This window comes from Myxocyprinus asiaticus, chromosome 48 (assembly GCF_019703515.2).
Source record: "Myxocyprinus asiaticus isolate MX2 ecotype Aquarium Trade chromosome 48, UBuf_Myxa_2, whole genome shotgun sequence".
NCBI lineage: Eukaryota > Metazoa > Chordata > Actinopteri > Cypriniformes > Catostomidae > Myxocyprinus > Myxocyprinus asiaticus.
This window is the reverse complement of record NC_059391.1, coordinates 9,072,799-9,093,045: the sequence shown is the minus strand read 5'-3', so window position 1 is coordinate 9,093,045 and position 20,247 is coordinate 9,072,799. Positions and strand designations below refer to the sequence as shown.

General features: G+C 41.3%; 1 pseudogene; it reads right to left on the bottom strand.

Annotated features, from left to right (window-relative positions):
• Nucleotides 1–1,390: 1,390 nt before the first annotated feature.
• LOC127437315 (single Ig IL-1-related receptor-like) lies at nucleotides 1,391–18,544 on the bottom strand (annotated as a pseudogene).
• Between the last annotated feature and the right edge of the window lie 1,703 nt (nucleotides 18,545–20,247).

Here is a 20,247-nt window from a genome sequence, read left to right as displayed (position 1 = left end):
GATAAAAGGCAAATATCAATAAAACTTCTTTTATATACTGTCTGCAAATATGCAGATATCTCGTTTAAAAAGATGTCATTCAAGAACCTCACAAAAATCTAGCGTTTTCTTCCCGTCGAGCACTCATCTAATATCTTCCTCTGAAGCATGTATTCTATCAGCCAGAATCAAAAACTTAAGGATCAGGATCAAAAAGTTAATTTTACTCACTCTTTGTACAATTTACTTAAGCAATCCAGCACTGAATTAACCTTGCTTTTTTTCTCTCTTAGTGTTCTTAGTCATGTATCACATGACACACAAAAGCCTTAAAGCAAAACTCAATGCAATAGATTCATGCTCTATAGTCAATTAGACAAGACCACCTTGCTTAATTGTTGATAGAGCTGTGCACGTAGACCTGAACTTTTAGTGCACTAAACATGATGATGGTATCAACAGATACATTTTTTTGATTCTGAACGGGTAATTTTGAGAAGAAAATTAACTTAAAAATTCACAAAACAAGGAGTAACTAAATGTACCAGAAAATTCAACAATAAAAACTGTGTAAATAAACTTGCAAACAGTGAAACCATGTAGGCTCATTAAGTATTCATGCTCGGTGCATGCTGGGAATTCGAAAAGTTAAGTAAAATTTATTCATTTTATTTACCAGTACAATTTACTCAAGTTAGCAACTAAATATGACAAGGTTTTAAACTTTACAATTGATTCATGATGACACATTGTAAACATAACAATCATAAATAATATTTACTAAGGCTAGAGCAATATTTTTTACATATATTAAGTACAAATGTAGAATTTACTTAATATTTTCAAGTTCATGCTTTAATGTATTCAATTGAGAAATTACTTAATCTTTTCTGCTATATTTACTTCACCATAAAAAAAATAAATAAAATAAATTCTGTGTGGAAACAATTTGCTTAATAGTCATGAAAATAATGTCACAATCCAAAAAACATAATGTGATTAGACATAATATGAGATTGCATTCACTTTTTCCTTGCATCGAAAAATAATTTTAGGTGACATATTACCACCAGGACAGAACATGTCTATGTGAGATTCGCCCCATTAAGACAATATTTCCGTCCTTTCTCACAAAATCAAACTCAAAACAAAGCAAAACACAGACCGGGCAATAAGCTTTATTGAAATATATACAGAACAACAATGCCAGAGACTGTACATGAAATGTAATCAAACATTTTGCATAAAAGCATGAAGCATTTCCATATTCAAAACATAAAATCTTACAATGCTTTGAGGTACTGATAAACAAAATAATTGCCAATTAAACACATCAAAAACAAGAAAATATTGACAAGATCGTTTCACATCACATGGTTTAAGAGAGAAACAAGGAACAGGAGTGCATGTCTTATATATCGTCCTCTGTCACCAGGCAGTAAAAGTCAGCGCGGGCTGCATAGTTCCTAGAGCCGAGGTCAGACACATCGATCTCTGGGGCTCTAGGTTCAGCCATTGCGGCTGGCCTGGTAGGAAGCACTGGAGCTTTGGAGGGAAGGGTCTTGTAGATAGGTAAACGCAGACCTACGAGACAAACACATGCTTTATAAATATAAGTTGCATTCAAATAAAATATTGTACACACTTGAATATTTCACATAGATCCAAGTAACCTTACCAAGCACCACTAAATATGAAAAGTGTATAACATACAGAGCTTGTCTAAAAGTTCAAGAGTGCTTTCATCTTCTGAAGTCTAATCCCAGACTAATCCAGAACGTTTATCATTGCTGGCATTACACTCAATGAAGATACACTCTATTGGTTCAAGATGTAAGTTTAAATTCAGGTCCATTCTTACCCAGGTCTTTTGCAGGATCTGGGAATGGTCTGCAGTCCAGGTAATCATGCTGCTGCATGAGCATTGGGTCTTCATCACCCTGCAGCAAAGTCTGTGGATCGCCCACAGATTTGTTGTGAAACGTCACTTTACAAGGCATTGCCAAGGCAAGCTCCTTCCAGAAGCCAGAAGGAGGAGTCTGTAAGAAGCAAAAGAGAGGGAATGGTGAGAGGAAGGGAGAAATCGACTGGGTCTCACTTAGAGGTTGACCAATGTATCGCAGAGGCCGATAAATCGGCCGATATTCTGACTTTTTTTAATTATCGGCATCTGCCAATAAATTTTCCAGTTTGGCCGATTTTTTTCTTGAGGGTGCCGAAAATTACCTGTTTGCATGTGAAGCGACAAAGACATGTAAATGACCAGTCACGGTTTGTTTTGTTGTTACGTGCCATCGAATTACTACAATAATAGGGCAGTGTGCAACACAGTCTCATTTAAACGGTCCGCATATCAGAGCCGCAGCAAACGTGTTTGAGCTCATAATGTTAAAGTGCTCGTCTGTTTCATTCTCCCTCTCTCTCCTCAACAGTCCCTGTAACATTTAACTGTCTTGTCTAATGAGAAAAAGGCAAATATCAGTAAAACTAATATCATATACCGTCTGCAAATATGCGCATATCTCGTTTAAAAAGATGTAATAAACCAGCCTCACAGAACTGCAGCAGATCCAGCATCCTATGAAAGCACGTATTCTAACTGTCTCTCCTCAACAGTCCTGTAACTTTTAATTGTCTTGTCTAATGATAAAAAGGCAAATATCAAAAAAACTAATATCATATACCGTCTGCAAATATGCACATATCTCGTTTAAACAGATGTAATAAACCAAACTCACACAACTTCAGCAGATCCAGCATCCTGTGGAAGCACATATTCTAACTGTCTCTCCTCAACAGTTCCCTATAATGTTTCTAATGATAAAAGGCATATATCAGTAATCAATATTATATACCATCTGCAAATATGCAGATATCTCGTTTAAAAAGATGTAATTCACGGACCTCACGGAAATCCAGCGTTTTCTTCCCGTCGAGCGCTCATCTAATATCTTCCTCTGAAGTGTGTATTCTATCAGCTAGAATCAAAAACTTGAGGATCAGGATCAAAAGTTCCTCTCATTCACAGTCCGTCTGTGACAATCCAAGTAGGCGATCCAGGCCATTTAAACTATCAGGAGACTGCTGCTTGTGCTGGATCCGCATGAGTGCGTGAGTGCAACTTTAAGGCTGCATCCGAAACCAGAAAAATGCTGCCTCCAGAGGCTGTATACAGAGGTAGGATGAAAATAAGGTGCTTTTCAAACTGTTCAGAGACCAGTTTCCTTAAGAGTTCCTTTCATTCAAAACAAATGTCAGTTAAGCCATTAACTGATTAGGCAGCAAGGTAGCAAGTCAGCTGCTTACATTTTCTGATGCAGCCCAAGGTTAAAGCGCTTCACGTGTGCTGTAAATGTCATATTCTCTTTCACTGTGTGTACAATTGGATTGATTCGGTATTTTTTGAGTAAATGCGATTGCTAACGTGGACATGCCTTGACATGGTTGCTGGACTACTGTGTGTACTGTTATTTCCTTCTTCCTAATATATTAACAATTTCTTCATGTGCAAATAAATTACTAAAATTTGATGACTAAAGAAAAATATGAAGAAACTGCTATCTACCATTTAAAATACAATATTATTTTTTAGTTTTGTGTGAAATTGAGTAAATATAGTGCTAAATAAGAGTTTATTATTTATTTATTTTTAGCAATTTTATGTTTGTTATTTACTATATTAAATTGTGTGATATATCAGCATTGTGCCTTTCGGCTACCCTGCTCTCTGGATATCAGCATCAGCCATTAAAAAACCCATATCGACCACCAGTCTCAATATTGGGTCAATAGATCAGAGGAAAAGAATGGGAAAAGTACTTCCAAAACAAAGGACATAAAAGAGGACAGTCACTACTGCAGTCTATTTTGCATTTTGGGGTTCTCACCATGGAGTGCGCTCCCCAGGTGAGAGTTTTGATTCATGGCTGATGCTCTTACAGCTGTTGACTGATAGCCGGGTTTATTTCCTTCTGCTGGGATTAAAATAAGATGAAAATGGGCTTCCTAGACAGCTCGATCAAGTGCCACAGACCCTGTCTGAACATGCGGGAAGCATAAAAGATCAAATTATTGAGATTAAGTTTACATGATAAGGCATTCGCAACACATTTAGCTTGGAGCTGGATACGCAGTAGATCTTATTTAAAGTTGGTAGTACACCACTCATGCTCCAGGTACGACTGTGAAAGCACCACAATCAACCGTCGACAGTGGCTAATGTTCATAAGCAGCTCTGCAGAGGGCTCTGGGGGTGTCAAACCCAATGAAATGAATTAAACTAACAATAGAACTTAGAGTAGAGGGCACATTAAATTTAATGCAAACAAAAAAGATGGAACATATCCTGTGTGAACGGCTGCTTACTGTATAGTTTTCTGTATGTTTAACATTCAATAAACCTTCATATATCATGCGTGAAACAGGCATAACTAGATCCTATTGACATTCAGGCTGATCATGCAGTGAATTCAGTTACAGTAGGTCGCAAGTTTGGTTGCTGAAATCAGTCTGTGCTTCCTGAAATTTGAATCACTGCCCCCAGTCGCCAAAGCTGGAAGTGTTGTCGAAAGTATAGGCACGTGTGAGCTCCAGTTTACGAAGGAAATTTCCACAGAGTGGCACCAAAAGCAAGTTGTATTTTTAGTTTCAAATGATGTAAAACAGTCAACAGGAATAACCCTACCTCCCTAACACAAACCCCAACCCTAAACTTAACCGTCAGTAAATGAACAATGTAATTTTAGAGCAAAAATGCAACCTGCAGATGGCTGCTTTGGTGTGGAGCTCTCTAGTGTTTTTGCTATTTTTGTTTGTTTGTTATGTTTTTTGTCACTCTTTCCCGATCAGTTTCACCAGGGATGAACTGCTGAATATTCAGCAGAGCATACCTGATCATTTTTTGCCAGTGTTTGTTTATTGGGACATTTCATTAGACATCTTAGTTGGAGGTGCAGCCGGGGCCGGATGTAGGCATGGGCAGTTTTGCCCACCCAATCAAACATTTTGGAAATATGGCTTTAAATAAAAAATATATTTTTTCCAATTTGTGCATTGGTTAAAAGCAATATGGGGGTGGGCTGTGTTTTGAAAACATTAAGGGAAGGCTGAAGACTGCCCAACCAATCACAAAACAGCACAGGAAATGTGTAGTGTTTTTCTATTTTTGTCATTGGCTGAAAGCAACGACACACTCAAGAAGCACCTGCTGCAAACCAGAGAGTGCGAGACATCATGCGAGCGAGAACGGTAATAAGATATATTTTTGTGTAATGTATAGGTTTTGAATGCCCGTAAAGATTCCTGGTGCTGTCTCAGTGTGCAGTGACCATGTGGTTCCTGTTAATGTTCCACAGGCTCCCTCTTTTCAGATACAGTTATGCTTAAAAGTTTGCGTACTCTGGCAGAAATTGTGAAATTTTGGCATTGATTTTGAAAATATGACTGATCATGCAAAAAAACTGTCTTTTATTTAAGGATAGTGATCATATGAAGCCATTTATTATCACATAGTTGTTTAGCTCCTTTTTAAATCATAATGATAACAGAAATCGCCCAAATGGCCCTGATCAAAAGTTTACATACCCTTGAATGTTTGGCCTTGTTACAGACACACAAGGTGACACACACAGGTTTAAATGGCAATTAAAGGTTAATTTCCCACACCTGTGGCTTTTTAAACTGCAATTAGTGTCTGTGTATAAATAGTCAATGAGTTTGTTAGCTCTCACGTGGATGCACTGAGCAGGCTAGATACTGAGCCATGGGGAGCAGAAAAAAACTGTCAAAAGACCTGCGTAACAAGGTAATGGAACTTTATAAAGATGGAAAAGGATATAAAAAGATATCCAAAGCCTTGGAAATGCCAGTCAGTACTGTTCAATCACTTATTAAGAAGTGGAAAATTCGGGGATCTCTTGATACCAAGCCAAGGTCAGGTAGACCAAGAAAAATTTCAGCCACAACTGTCAGAAGAATTGTTTGGGATACAAAGAAAAACCCACAGGTAACCTCGGGAGAAATACATGCTGCTCTGGAAAAAAGATGGTGTGGTTGTTTCAAGGAGCACAATACAACGATACTTGAACAAAAATGAGCTGCATGGTTGAGTTGGCAGAAAGAAGCATTTACTGTGCCAATGCCACAAAAAAGCCCGGTTACAATATGCCCGACAACACCTTGACACACCTCACAGCTTCTGGCACACTGTAATTTGGAGTGATGAGACCAAAATAGAGCTTTATGGTCACAACCATAAGCGCTATGTTTGGAAAGGGGTCAACAAGGCCTATAGTGAAAAGAATACCACCCCCACTGTGAAGCATGGTGGTGGCTCACTGATGTTTTGGGGGTGTGTGAGCTCTAAAGGCACGGGGAATCTTGTGAAAATTGATGGCAATATGAATGCAGCATGTTACCAGAAAATACTGGCAGACAATTTGCATTCTTCTGCACGAAAGCTGCGCATGGGACGCTCTTGGACTTTCCAGCATGACAATGACCCTAAGTACAAGGACAAGTTGACCCTCCAGTGGTTACAGCAGAAAAAGGTGAAGGTTCTGGAGTGGCCATCACAGTCTCCTGACCTTAATATCATCGAGCCACTCTGGGGAGATCTCAAACGTGCAGTTCATGCAAGACGACCAAAGACTTTGCATGACCTGGAGGCATTTTGCCAAGACGAATGGGCAGCTATACCACCTGCAAGAATTTGGGGCCTCATAGACAACTATTACAAAAGACTGCATGCTGTCATTGATGCTAAAGGGGGCAATACACAGTATTAAGAACTAAGGGTATGCAGACTTTTGAACAGGGGTCATTTCATTTTTTTCTTTGTTGCCATATTTTGTTTTATGATTGTGCCATTCTGTTATAATCTACAGTTGAATATGAATCCCATAAGAAATAAAAGAAATGTGTTTTGCCTGCTCACTCATGTTTTCTTTAAAAATGGTACATATATTACCAATTCTCCAAGGGTATGCACACTTTTGAGCACAACTGTATCTCCCTGACTCCCTCTCCCTCCACATCAGCTACCCAAAATCACACTGCGGGTGTTCATGAAATACTGGACCTGAATTATAATGTGGAGGTCTGAGCGGGATGGATTTTCAGATCCGCTCCTGTGAGATTCTGTCCCACTCCCGCAAAATGTTTTTAATATTTTGTCCTGCTCCCGCCTGCCGCTCCCACCCGCAAGCCCGCAGGTAGTGGTCTGCGCAAATTTTTCAGTCCCGGTCCCCTAAGATTCTGTCCTATTCTGGTATCAGGCTTATGTTTTTTTTTTTTTTTTTACAATTCCCACCCGAAAAAAAAAAAATTATAATCTGGAAAGAGAGAGAGAGAGAGAGAGAGAGAGAGAGAGAGAGAGTGAGTGAGAACACGTTTTGTTATCACTCTAACATTGCCAAATATCTGGTTGAACTTTGGTTTCAAAGTTTTGTTTGTACTTTTCTTTAATAAAGCGTTAACATCCATAGCACTAAGGGACTTTCCACAAGGAATAATTTGTATGAATTAGCCACCAACCCTGCGCCTGTAAATAGTTTCTTTTTTGTTGGTCTTGCGCAATAGACGCATTTTTACAGTGCTGTGATAGTTTTTTGTTTATTGTTTGTCATTGCGCTTTGAACTACTCTGTTTGTTATGAAAATAACCTTTGGTGCTTACATGGCATTACTTTCCATCCATCCATCCAAATTCCTGTATTCCCTAAATTACTTTACACATATAGTTTCACTGGTAAAAATATCAATACTCTTTACTACCCTACAAAGGCCTGAATGGCTTGAATTATTTTGATGTGGATTTTGTAGTTACTGCATTTTCACACAGTGGTTACTCTGAATTTCAGCAAACGAGACAAACTCATCTGCCACTCGACAAATCATAAGAGACCTGTTTCATTCACAACTCTATTTTGAGTTTTGCCTTTGTGGGGCAGTATCATTGCTTAATACATTTCTGTCAAACAGAAAGAATCATCATCATTTAATATTATATAATTGTAGGTTTTTAATCTTTTTAATATATTTCCTTTTGCTCCATCCTTATTTTCCTCCTTGATATTATTTCTCTCCACTCCATCCTTGCATCCGTGGGGACTCTGAATTGTCTTTGTAATTATAATAATTAATAATTATAATTGTATTTATTTATCACATGTTATACATTTTGCACATATACAGTGAAATTCTTTTTTTTCACATATCCCAGCTAAGCTGGGGTCAGAGTGTAGGGTCAGCCATGATACAGCACCTGGAGCAGACAGGGTCAAGGGCCTTGCTCAAGGGCCCAACAGTGGCATCTTGGCAGTGCTGGGGCTTGACCCCCCCGACCTTCTGATCAGTAACCCAGAGCCTTAACCGCTGAGCCACCACTGCCCCTCATTTGCTTTAAGGCTGTAATTCTAATTACTCTGAAAGTGTATTGTTGTCAGGGCCCACTTCAATCTTATGATTATAGACAATGTTTATCAGTTTATTTATTTCAATATATTTTTTAATATGGGGAATAAGTATAAAATCTAGTTATATTGTGCCTTATGATCTTGACAATTACGCCATGTCACATGCCAATTAAAGACATTATATTAGTAGTCTGAGTAAACACCCCCTCCCCCCCCCATCCCAAATGCCCACCTATAATATCCCCCAGCCCACCCTAGCATAGCTGGCAGGAGCCGGCCCTGGGTGCAGCGGTGTTCTACAAGTGCTCCAAGAGACACAAGTGAGGGAAGCGCGCCAGAGCGCTTGTGAAGCTTCGTCAACACGGCTTTAGGACTCCGCTGCCGAGAAAATCATCTGGCAAATGTCCGCTCCCTCACCAACAAATGGACGAACTGCTTCTGCTCACTCAAACAAATAAGGACTCCACTGCACTGTGTTTCACGGAAACCTGGCTGAATTAAGCCATCCCGGATAGCACGCTACATCTGCCGGGCTTTCAGCTGTTCAGAGCAGATTGCATTGCGGAATCATCGGGGAAAACTTGAGGTGGTGGAACATGCTTTTACATCAACGAAAGTTGGTGTACAGATGTAACAGCATTGAAGAAGGTGTGCTGTCCTAATTTAGAAGCGCTCTTCATCAACTGTAAGCCTTTCTACTCGCCGCTGTATTTTTCCTCGTTTATTCTGGTGAGTGTGTACATCCTGCCATAAGCATGCATGAACACAGTGCTGCAAAAGCTGGCTGATCACATCACAGACATGGAGCAAAAACACACGGACTCTCTTATCATTATTCTTGGAAATTTAATAAAGCTAACCTCACCCGTGAACTGCCAAAATACAAACAACACATCACATGCCCCTCTAGAGAAAGAAATATACTGGACCACTGCTACACCAATGTAAAGGATGCATATCGCTCTGTCCCACGTGCAGCTTTAGGACTCTCTGATCACTATCTGGTTCATCTTCTCCCAATCTACAAGCAGAAACTAAAATCAACTAAGCCTGGTAAGTAGAGGTCAACAGATTGTGGATTTTGCCAAAACTGATAACTAAGGTGGTGGAAAAGGCAGATAACTGATTAATTGACCGATAGTTTTTAAAATGTATTTATAGAATTAAAAAAAAAAAAGTCTTACCTTACTATGATGGGCACAGACATTGAGGCTACAAGAGTCCAAAATGAACAAAATCCCAGCAGTTTACTGTGCAACCAAAATCCCAATAATAACCAGAAAATAATAAAGATTTGGTGCATAACACAGGACTTTTAACTATAAATTATGGACACTTGGCTTTGTTACAATCTTCTATATTTAGGTATTTAACAAATTAAGGTTTTTGTATCCTACAGTCACTAGATTAAAACTATTGGCCGAAAACCGATAGTTCCAAAAAGCAACTATCGGCACCAATTAATCGGTAAAACTGATATACTGGTCTACCTCTATTAGTAAGGACTGTAAAGAGATGGACCAATGAAGCAGAGCTGGAACTAAAAGCCTGCTTTGAATGCACTGATTGGAGTATTTTTGAAGCTGCAGCCACAGACCTGGACGAGCTCACTGATACTTTGACATCATATATCAGTTTCTGTGAGGATATGTGCATCCCTACTAGGACATTTTTTATCATTCAACAACGATAAACCATGGTTTACAGGAAAACTCAGACAGCTTTGTCATGCCAAAGAGGATTCTTACAGAAGTGGGAATAAAATCTTGAACAACCAGGCCAGAAAAAACACTGACTAAGGAAATCAGAGTGGCTAAAAGAAGCTACTCTGAAAAGCTGAAAAAAACAGTTTTCAGTCAACAATCCTGCATCTGTTTGGAAAGGCTAGAAAAGCATGACCAAGTATAAGACACCTCCCCCTTGCTCTGTAGAGAATCAACAAATGGCTGATGAACTGAATGTGTTTTACTGCAGGTTTGAAAAGCCCAGTCTCACACCAATCCCCCACTCTGATCTTCACTTCACACACACCAACACCTACTGGAACCCCCCTCTTTCTACTCAACATGCACTTATGGTCTGTGAGGAGGATGTGTGCCGGGTCTTCTGGAAAGAAAAGACTAGGAAATCTTCAGGTCCGGACGGTGTCTCACCTGCCTGTCTGAAAGTCTGCGCTGACCAACTGGCCCCCATCTTCACACAGAGCTTCAATAAATCATTGGAGCAGTGTGAAGTTCCCTGCTGCTTCAAACACTCCACCATCATTCCGGTCCCCAAAAAAACATCTCACGTCTGTGGTCATGAAGTCATTTGTGAGACTGGTTTTGGCCTACCTGAAGGACATCACTGGACCCTGCTAGACTCCCTTTAGTTTGCTTACTGAGCAAAGATGTCTGTGGATGATGCTGTTAAAATGGGACTGCATTATATCCTGCAACACCTCGACAGACCTGGGACTTATGCAAGGATCCTATTTGTGGACTTCAGTTCAGCCTTCAATACCATCATGCCTGATCTTCTCTCAACCAAACTAACCCAGCTTTCCGTGCCAACCACAATCTGTCGGTGGATCACCAGCTTTTAGGCAGCAGCTAATGAGACTCGGGAAACTCACATCCGGGACCCTCGCTATTTGCACTGGTGCTCCTCAGGGATGCGTTCCCTCTCCTCTGCTCTTCTCCCTGTACATGAATGACTGCACTGCAAAGGACCCCTCTGTCAAGCTCCTGAAGTTTGCAGATGACACCACGGTCATTGGCCTCATCCGCGATGGTGACTAGTCTGCATACTGATGGGAGGTTGAACAGCTGGCTGTCTGGTGGAGTCACAATAACCTTGAGCTGGACATGCTCAAAACAGTGGAGATGATAGTGAACCTCCCACCCCAACTGAGTCTATCCTGTGTACACCTATAACTGTCTGGTTTGGTTCAGCCACAAAATCAGACAGAAGTAAACTACAAAGGACAGTCAAAACTGCTGAGAGGATTATTGGTGCCCCCCTGCCCACCCAAGACCTGTACGTCTCCAGAGTGAGGAAACGTACAGTTAGAATCACTCAGGACCCCACACACCCTGCCCACTACCTTTTTGAACTGTTGCCCTCTGGCCAGCACTACAGAGCACTCTGCACCAGGACAACTAGGCACAAGAACAGTTTTTACCCTCAGGCCATTTTCCACATGAACAATTAAACTGTCTTCAGGACTCCCATAGTGCAATAATGTATAAATATGTGATGTACATATGTAAATTCCCTCATATTTAATTAAATGACAGTACATAACCCTACCTTGCACATATATTACCACTTGCACATGTTCATACACCATTCTATGTTAAATGCCCTATTTTTTTTAAATTATTATTATTATTATTATTATTATTATTATTATTATTTTGTCTATTTATACTCTTACCTTGTTTTATATTCTGTGTCTCACTGTAATGTTCTGTGTGCACTTGCTTGTTTCTCCTATCACCAAAAAAAAAAAAAAAATTCCTTGTGTACGTGAGCACACTTGGCAATAAAGCTAATTCTGATTCTGATTCTGATAGTTGGAAGATTTACCATCTCCTGGAAGGATGTTTGTGTCATTCAGGAGAAGCTTATGACCATACTTGCTCTCCAAGTGAGGTTTCAGAATAAAGTTGACAAACTTCCTATCATTCTCATTGTTGACATATGAGATGTGGCCGTCTTACATTTTACCATCTGAAAAAGAGCAAAAAAACTGAGAGCTTGAAGCAAGGAATGAAATGCAATGTCATCAAAAATAACATAATTTTTTTAGACTTTGCATTGGTATTTAATAAACTGAATGTACACTAACCATTAAGCTCATACTCTTCGTAAATGTCCTTATACCACAGTTTAAAGTTGAGTTGGCACTTGGAATAGACCACTGCTGAGAGAGTTAGTACCACCAACAAGACCATCGATGCGATGACTGCTCCTGTATGACTGGGGGCATGACTTCTATGGATAAAAAGGAGAAACATTTCTGTTATTAAAGGAATAGTTCATCCAAAAATGAAAATTCTCTCATCATTTACTCACCTCATGCCATCCCAGATGTGTATGACTTTCTTTCTTCTACAGAGCACAAAATAATATTTTTAGAAGAATATCTCTGTTCTGTAGTTCCATATAATGCAAGTGAACAGTGACCAGAATTTTGAAGCTCCAAAAAAGACATAAAGGCAGAAAAAAGTAATCCATAAGACTCCATTGGTTAAATCAGTGTCTTCAGAAGTGATATGATAGGTGTGGGTGAGAAACAGATCAATATTTTTTTCACTGTAAATCTATACTTTCACTTCCCACATTTTGGTGTGGAAGTGACTTTCACTTTCACTTTCAGCCACCTGTTGGTGCTGGTCAAAGGTAGGCCTGTCATGATAATTACGTTATCGAATTATCGTAAGATATATGGACATGACCTCAATAATTTTTGCTGGCCTCAATTTTGCCCATTGTGTTTACATAAGAATTTCACCAACATTTTAGCCAGTCGCGCTTCGTCTGTGCTCTCGTCTGCTCTGTGTGTCGGAGGCGGGGCTCAGGCAGCTCCACACACACACACACACACACACACAGCGGACAGTGACAGGTGAAGATTTCGTGATACTCGAGGCTAATAGATGTTTTAATAGGTGTTTTTCCCGACGACTGAATTATTCCAGCCAGAAAGTTTGGAAGAATAATCCAAATGGACTTGGTTTCAAAGCCGTATTCCAGAGCTCCGGTGTGGCAACATTTTGGCTTTAAGCCGAATGAGAGAGGAGAGCCCATTAACGTGAACAAGCTGGTATGTTGACTCAGGGCTTGACATTAACACTTGTCCGGGACAAGTGGATTTTTGCAAGGGCAAGTCAAAGTGAATTTTACATGCCCAACCGGACAAGTTGCCTGATTGAAACCTTAATAATGATTTTTTTAAATAACGGGCTTATTTGTGATTTAGCGTAAGCCTGTATCACTTTAAAAAACAAAAAACAAAACATATCCTGCTGTTGAAAATAATCTACAGTGTCTGAAATTCTGTGCAGGATTCAAAGTATTGTCTTTTTTTTTTTTTTATCCCCTTTTCTCCCAATTTGGAATGCTCAATTCCCACTACTTAGTAGGTCCTCGTGGTGGCGTGGTTACTCACCTCAATCCGAGTGGCGGAGGACAAGTCTCAGTTGCCTCCTCTTCTGAGACATTCAATCCACACATCTTATCACGTGGCTCGTTGTGCATGACACCGCAGAGACTCCGCATGTGGAGGCTCATGCTAATCTCCGCGATCCACACACAACTTACCACGCGCCCCATTGAGAGCGAGAACCCCTAATCTTCTACACTACCGGTCAAAAGTTTTGAAACACTTACTCATTCTTTATTATATTTTTTTTTTTTTTATTAAGGAGTTCCCATCTATGTTGGGCACTTATTGGCTGCTTTTCTTTATTATTTGTTCTAAGTCATCAATTTCAAAAACTTTTTTTTTTTAATAAAATTTTTGATTTATAATTAAATAAATTAATATGGTGGCACAGTTATATTTTTGTCTACAAAACTAATTTCAAACATTCAAGCATACGCCTTCAGATCAAAAGATTTTTAAGATCATGGGAAACATTTTGGTCAAGTGTTTCAAAACTTTTGACTGGTAGTGTACATTATACATTATAGTGACCATGAGGAGGTTACCCCATGTGACTCTACCCTCCCTAGCAACTGGGCCAATTTGGTTGCTTAGGAGACCTGGCTGGAGTCACTCAGCACAACCTGGATTTGAACTCATGACTCCAAGTGTGGTAGTCAGCATCAATACTCGCTGAGCTACCCAGGCCCCCTACCCACATACAGTATTAAATAAACAGGGTACTTTCTCAGGATTCATAAGAATTGTAATGCATTTTGTTAACATTAAACAGCCATTTTTTCTGCTAATTTTAGAAAATACAACAGCAAAAAAAAAAAAAAAAAAAAATTCATTTTTCTTTCTGGACAAGTAACTTTTTACTCAGACAAGTGAATGACCAATTTATTTGTCCAAAGGACAAGCACATCACAGTGCTTAATGTCGAGCCCTGTACCTTACCAACTTTAATTTTTGTTGACATTCCGATTCCAATGTCTGAATATTCTTAAGAATTAAAAGTTCATTGCTCTTTGAAAGGGTGTTCTTGCATTATAATTATATTATATTATCATTTTATAAGTGGCATAAAATGGTCTTAAAATGACAATAATATCGTTTATCGCAATTATTTCTGGACAATATATCGTCCAACAAAAGTAGTTATGACAGGCCTAGTCAAAGGTGAAGATTTATAGTAAAAAGGACTTATATATTGATCTGTTTCTCACCCTCACCTATCATATTTCTTCAGAAGACATGGATTAAACCACTGGAGTCTTATCGATTACATTTTTGCTGCCTTTATGTCCTTATTAGACCTTCTGAGTTCTGGTCACCATTCACTTGCATTGTATGGACCTACAGAGCTGAAATATTCTTCAAAAAAACCTTTGTTTGTGTTCAGCAAAAGAAAGAAAGTCATACACATCTGGGATGGCATGGGGGTGAGTAAACAATGAGAGAATTATCATTTTAGGGTGAACTAGCCCTAACTGAATCTGATCTATGATTTATACCAAGCTTATAATGATCTAATAATCAATGTTGTGATGTGTCTGTGTTTTTTTTAATAAACAAGAGACAAGTTGAAAATATTTTTTTGTGTGTTAATTAACATTATGTCACTAATACTGTCGATTGAGCTTAACTTGTATTGAATCTGAAATATTCCTTTGACTAAAAGACATATCACCAAACTATGACAGTATATAGTAAAAGGAATCTGCAGAATTCAGTAGAAAGCTCCGCAGACTTCCGTAGAATTCGTACACCCGCCATTTGCAAAGTTCTACCCATTCCCCACCCCTTGCATGTTCGTTTATTACTGTACATATTCTGGCTAATTTGACAACATGTTCAGCTACCAATAAGAGTGCAGTAATCTCAGCTCCTCTTGACACATTTGATCATATTTAATGTAGACAGTGACTTCTAATGTGGGTCTTCTCATGTAAAACATAAAAATAAGTTTTGAATTAAGTCATAAATATAAAATGAAGACACCATAAGGCTTACTGTATTTCTCTATGTTGAACTGCGCTGTGCTGTTCTTCACCGTACAGGAGTAGATGCCAAAATCAGCCTGACTTCTCACTGTCAATTCACTGCTCTCTGTTAAGTGTCCTTCATCGCTGTACCTGTCAAGTATTTAGATTAGTTAATAATTAACACACTACAGAGTACATTTTTATCCATTGAATGTGCAAAAAAGAATAGCATAGAATTGCATCTGCCAAAATGTGCAGTATACAGCTACAGCACACTGTGTGTCTTCATATTCGTCTAATGGGTTGCTCTATATGTGTAATCAAAACCCTTCCAGGTGTGTGTATTCAGTTTTGAGTATTGAAATGCATTACAGTATATACTCACCAGCTTTTTATATTTTGAGGATAGATGGTGTGGTTGGTAAGAAGTGTGCCATCTTTGATCCACTCCAGGTGATCTTCACAGTCTGTGTGGTTGAAACCCATGAAGGCTTTGCAGGTGAAGACCACGCTGGAGCAAAGCGTCCCAGAGACCGGTTGAGTTCGATCATGCCTGAACTCTGGAACGCTGCTACAAAGTAGACCTTTGAGAGAGAAAAAAGACAAATGTGTGTTCAATGGTGGATTTTAACATAGCAACACTGTCTCAAGTCGTAATAATTCGTACGACATTGCAAAATCATAAGATTTCTTTTGAATGACTACTGGACCAACCAATCATAAGTGTCCCTTGTCTAGTTCCAAACCTAGATCTTCTTATTCTTCCATAGTACACAAAGTGAATTTCCTATTAAAATCATGGTAAGGTTTATGGTTTTGGTAAGGGGTTAGACTTTATGGTAAGGTTCAGGTTTAGGGTTAAACTTAGGAAAAATCATAATAACATCATTAGTTGGTTGGTTTATTTTTTCTCTACACTGTTTGTAGTATTTTTCATGTTGTTTCATTGCAAATAGTTGTTTTGTGTGATGTCACCATTAGGGTGATCTGTGTCCCCTTTGGTCAAGTTGGATACTGTTAACATCTCAGTTCTACTTGTGCATGTACAGTACCTGAAGTACAGGTACAACTGAAGTTTCTGTAGAGAAATAAGTTTATTTAATGATTGACATTTTTAAATTGTGTTACTGCATGATCTAAATTTGAGTCCATACAATTAAACTTATTTAGCTGAAACAATAACATTTAAACAGCAGATCTGAGTTAAGTCTACTTGCATCTAGTTACCTTAGCTTAAATGGTTAAGTTCATTCTATATGGCCACCAAGTTAAGTGAAGTTAATTACACAAGTTTTGGAGATGCCATTACTCAGTTCAATTGAGGGAACGCATTTACTCAATCAGTTGAGTAAAGTCAACTTTATAGGGTTTTTGTTGTATGGGAGTAAAAGTCATTTGTTTTTCTTCGAGGCAACTCATATGATTTCTTACGATTTCGCCCCTCTTGAAATATTCAAGGTTTCTGACCAATGAATTTCCATGACTTTTCCAGTTGTTTGTGATTACTGGATTATGCTGATTCATTTTAATTCAGACAGATTTGCTAATTAATCGTTTAGACTGATTTTGTTTTGATCAATTAACTGAAATTGAAAAACAAACATCACTATGAAATATTTTAAAGTAGAGCAAAACTAGAACATATATATCTATCTATCTATATATATATATATATATATATATATATATATATATATATATATATATATATATATAATAAATAGAAAATTCCTATTTTCATGACTTTACTACACCTGAAAACACCATTTTAAAATTCCCAGATATTTCCAAGTTTTCTATGGCCGTGGGAACCCTGACTATTATTACGAGATAGGGTTGGTTTTAAATGTTAACAACACTACTAGTACTAAAACTTCGACAAACTACTGGATCTTTGCTATATTCTATATAAAGGTACAGTCCATCAGTAACTGAGAGAGACAGTAGACCTGTATGGAATTACTGCACCTGAACGAGTCTTCAACATGTCACTTGGCTAAAAACAATGACTTCTTTATTGGCATAACCTTGCTTGAGTCTTGTGAAAGATATCCAGTCTCAGGGGAGATGAGTGAAACGTCCTGGTTACTTTCTTAACCTCCATTCCCTGATGGAGGGAACGAGACGTTGTGTCGATGTAGTGACACTAGGGGTCACTCTTGGGAGCCCCAAACACCTCTGCTTTTTGAAAAAAGGCCAATGGGAATTGGCGAGAGGAATTTGCATGCCACTCCCCCAGACATACGGGTATAAAAGGAGCTGATATGCAACCACTCATGTTTTGTGCTGAGGAGCTGAGACAAGGTCCCGGCCATTTCAGCAAGAAGTTCAGTGTTGTGGCAAGAGGGACACAACGTCTTGTTCCCTCCATCAGGGAACAGAGGTTATGAAAGTAACCAGGATGTTCCCTATCTGTCACTCACTTGACGTTGTGTCGATGTAGTGACACTAGGGGTCCTTATATAAAACGCCACAACTAGCTGAACTGTGTTACGTGGACTGGCGGTGCGAGACGGGCAGACCGCTGTGTGCCTCGTAGCCACCGCACCAGGCCGTCACGTAATCCCGGGGGCCAGCTGTGTGCCAGCGCGTCTATACCAAGGGGTGCCTCGGTCAGGGCGTAACAAAGCGGGCAGTGGGAGGATTCCCGTGAAGCGAACAGGTCTACCTGTGCTCGACCGAATCAACTACAAATCAGCTGGACCACCTGGGGGTGGAGTCTCCACTCTCCCTTAAGCGTAACCTGTCGTTGCAGCACGTCCACTGCGGTGTTGAGGACGCCCGGGATGTGAGCGGCTCACAGCGACTTGAGGCAGAGACGGCAGGCGAGTTGTGACATGCAACGGGAGCGTAGACTGCCTTGACGGTTGATGTACGCTACTGTCGCTGTGTTGTCCATCCGGACCAACACGTGCTTGCCCTGGATCAACAGCTGGAACCTCCACACAGCGAGCAGTACTGCCAACAACTTGAGGCAGTTGATGTGCCAATGCAGCCGCGGGCCTGTCCAGGAGCCGGCGGTTGTGTACCCATTGTATACGGCACCCCAGCCCATCTTGGAGGCGTCTGTCGTAACCATGACGCGCCTGGAGACCTGCTCTAGAAATGCAAGGTTGGTCCAAGGGCTGAAGAGGCGGCGACAGATCGGCGTGACGACCACGCGATGTGTCCCGTGGCGCCATGCCCATCTCGGGACTCAAGTCTGAAGCCAGTGCTGAAGCAGTCTCATATGCATCAACCTGAGTGGTGTGGCCACCGCTGAGGATGCCATATGCCCCAGGGAGCCTCTGAAAAAGTTTCAGTGGAACAGCTGTCTTCTGTCTGAACGCCTTCAGACAGTTCTGAACTTTTACACCTTACTTGAATAAAAGTAAGGCGGAGCCTGAGGCGCCACATCGAGAGGGCTCGAACCCCGTGGCCGTGCTGAGTCCAGGGACATCAAAGCACTTACCTGGCTCCTGACACCCACCATAAGGTTGGTTTTGGAGGGGGGAGGAGGAATATCGTCCCCGCAGTCTGTCGGAACCAACCCGGTGTGGGCATGTTTGTGCCACAGCTGGGAGCACAGGGGCGGGGGGTCCGCCGCTGGAGTGCCAAACCTGCCAAAATGGGACGGTGGACGCTGGTCGTGCGCACCTGACATGTGACCCAGGTAACAAGGAAACCACTCTTTTGTTGAAGTTTTGGGTACCGCAGCCTCTTGGGCATGCGGCGACAAAAGATTCTCCTCCCGGCCCTCCACCGGGGGATGGAGTGGTCTGTCTACCAGCTCCATAGAAGCGGGTCTCCTCATCCCTGGGTCGCCCGTCTCAGGAGCTCTTCAAAGCCTTCCTAGGGTTCTTGGCGGCCGGCCGTGAGACGGGTGGTGTCTGCTTCCTGTGGTGGGCTCCATGCCAGGGCCGGGCTGCGGCGGAGCTGGTGCTGTTGCTGCAGGAGGACGCCCTTGGCGTCAAGCAGACGGGGTGCGGGGTCTTGAGCCGCACCGGGGCAGGATGTTTTGAATAGCATCCATCTGCTGCTTCACCGCCAAGAACTGCTGGGCAAAGCCCTCGACGGTGTCGCCGAACAGGCCAACCTGGGAGATGGGGGCATCAAGGAACCGTGCCTTGTCAGCCTCTCTCATGTCGACCAGGTTGAGCCAAAGGTGGTGTTCCTGGACCACCAGGGTGGACATTGCCTGCCCGAGAGAGCGAGGTCGGTTGCCGAGCGCAGTTCCTGCATCAATCCCAGGTCAGAACTACCCTCGTGCAGCTCTTTTAGCGCCCTGACTTGGTGTACCTGCAGGAGAGCCATGGTGTGCAGGGCGGAGGCGGCCTGTCCAGCGGCACCGCAGGCCTTAGTCGCCAGAAATGACGTAACCCTACAGGCGCTGGATGGGGGTCTCAGGCGGCCCCGCCAGATGGCGGTGTTTTTTCGGGCACAGGTGCACTGCAACCGCCTCATCCACCTGGGGGATCGCCGAGTACCTCCTGGCAGCCCCACCACCGAGGGTAATGAGAGAGGAGAAGCTCAGAGACCGGGTCCGGGCAGTGAAAGGCGCCCACCGCGACCTCGTGGGCTCCTCATGCACCTCCGGGAAGAAAGGGACCGGGGTGGGGAGCAGCCGTAAGTGGCGCTCCGGGCCCAGGAACCAATTGTCAGGCTGCGAGGGTTCAGGGGGGGTGGAGGGTTCCACTCCAGCCTGACATACGCAGCCGCCCGGGCAAGCATGGCTGCCAGCTGCACGTCAGGCTGCG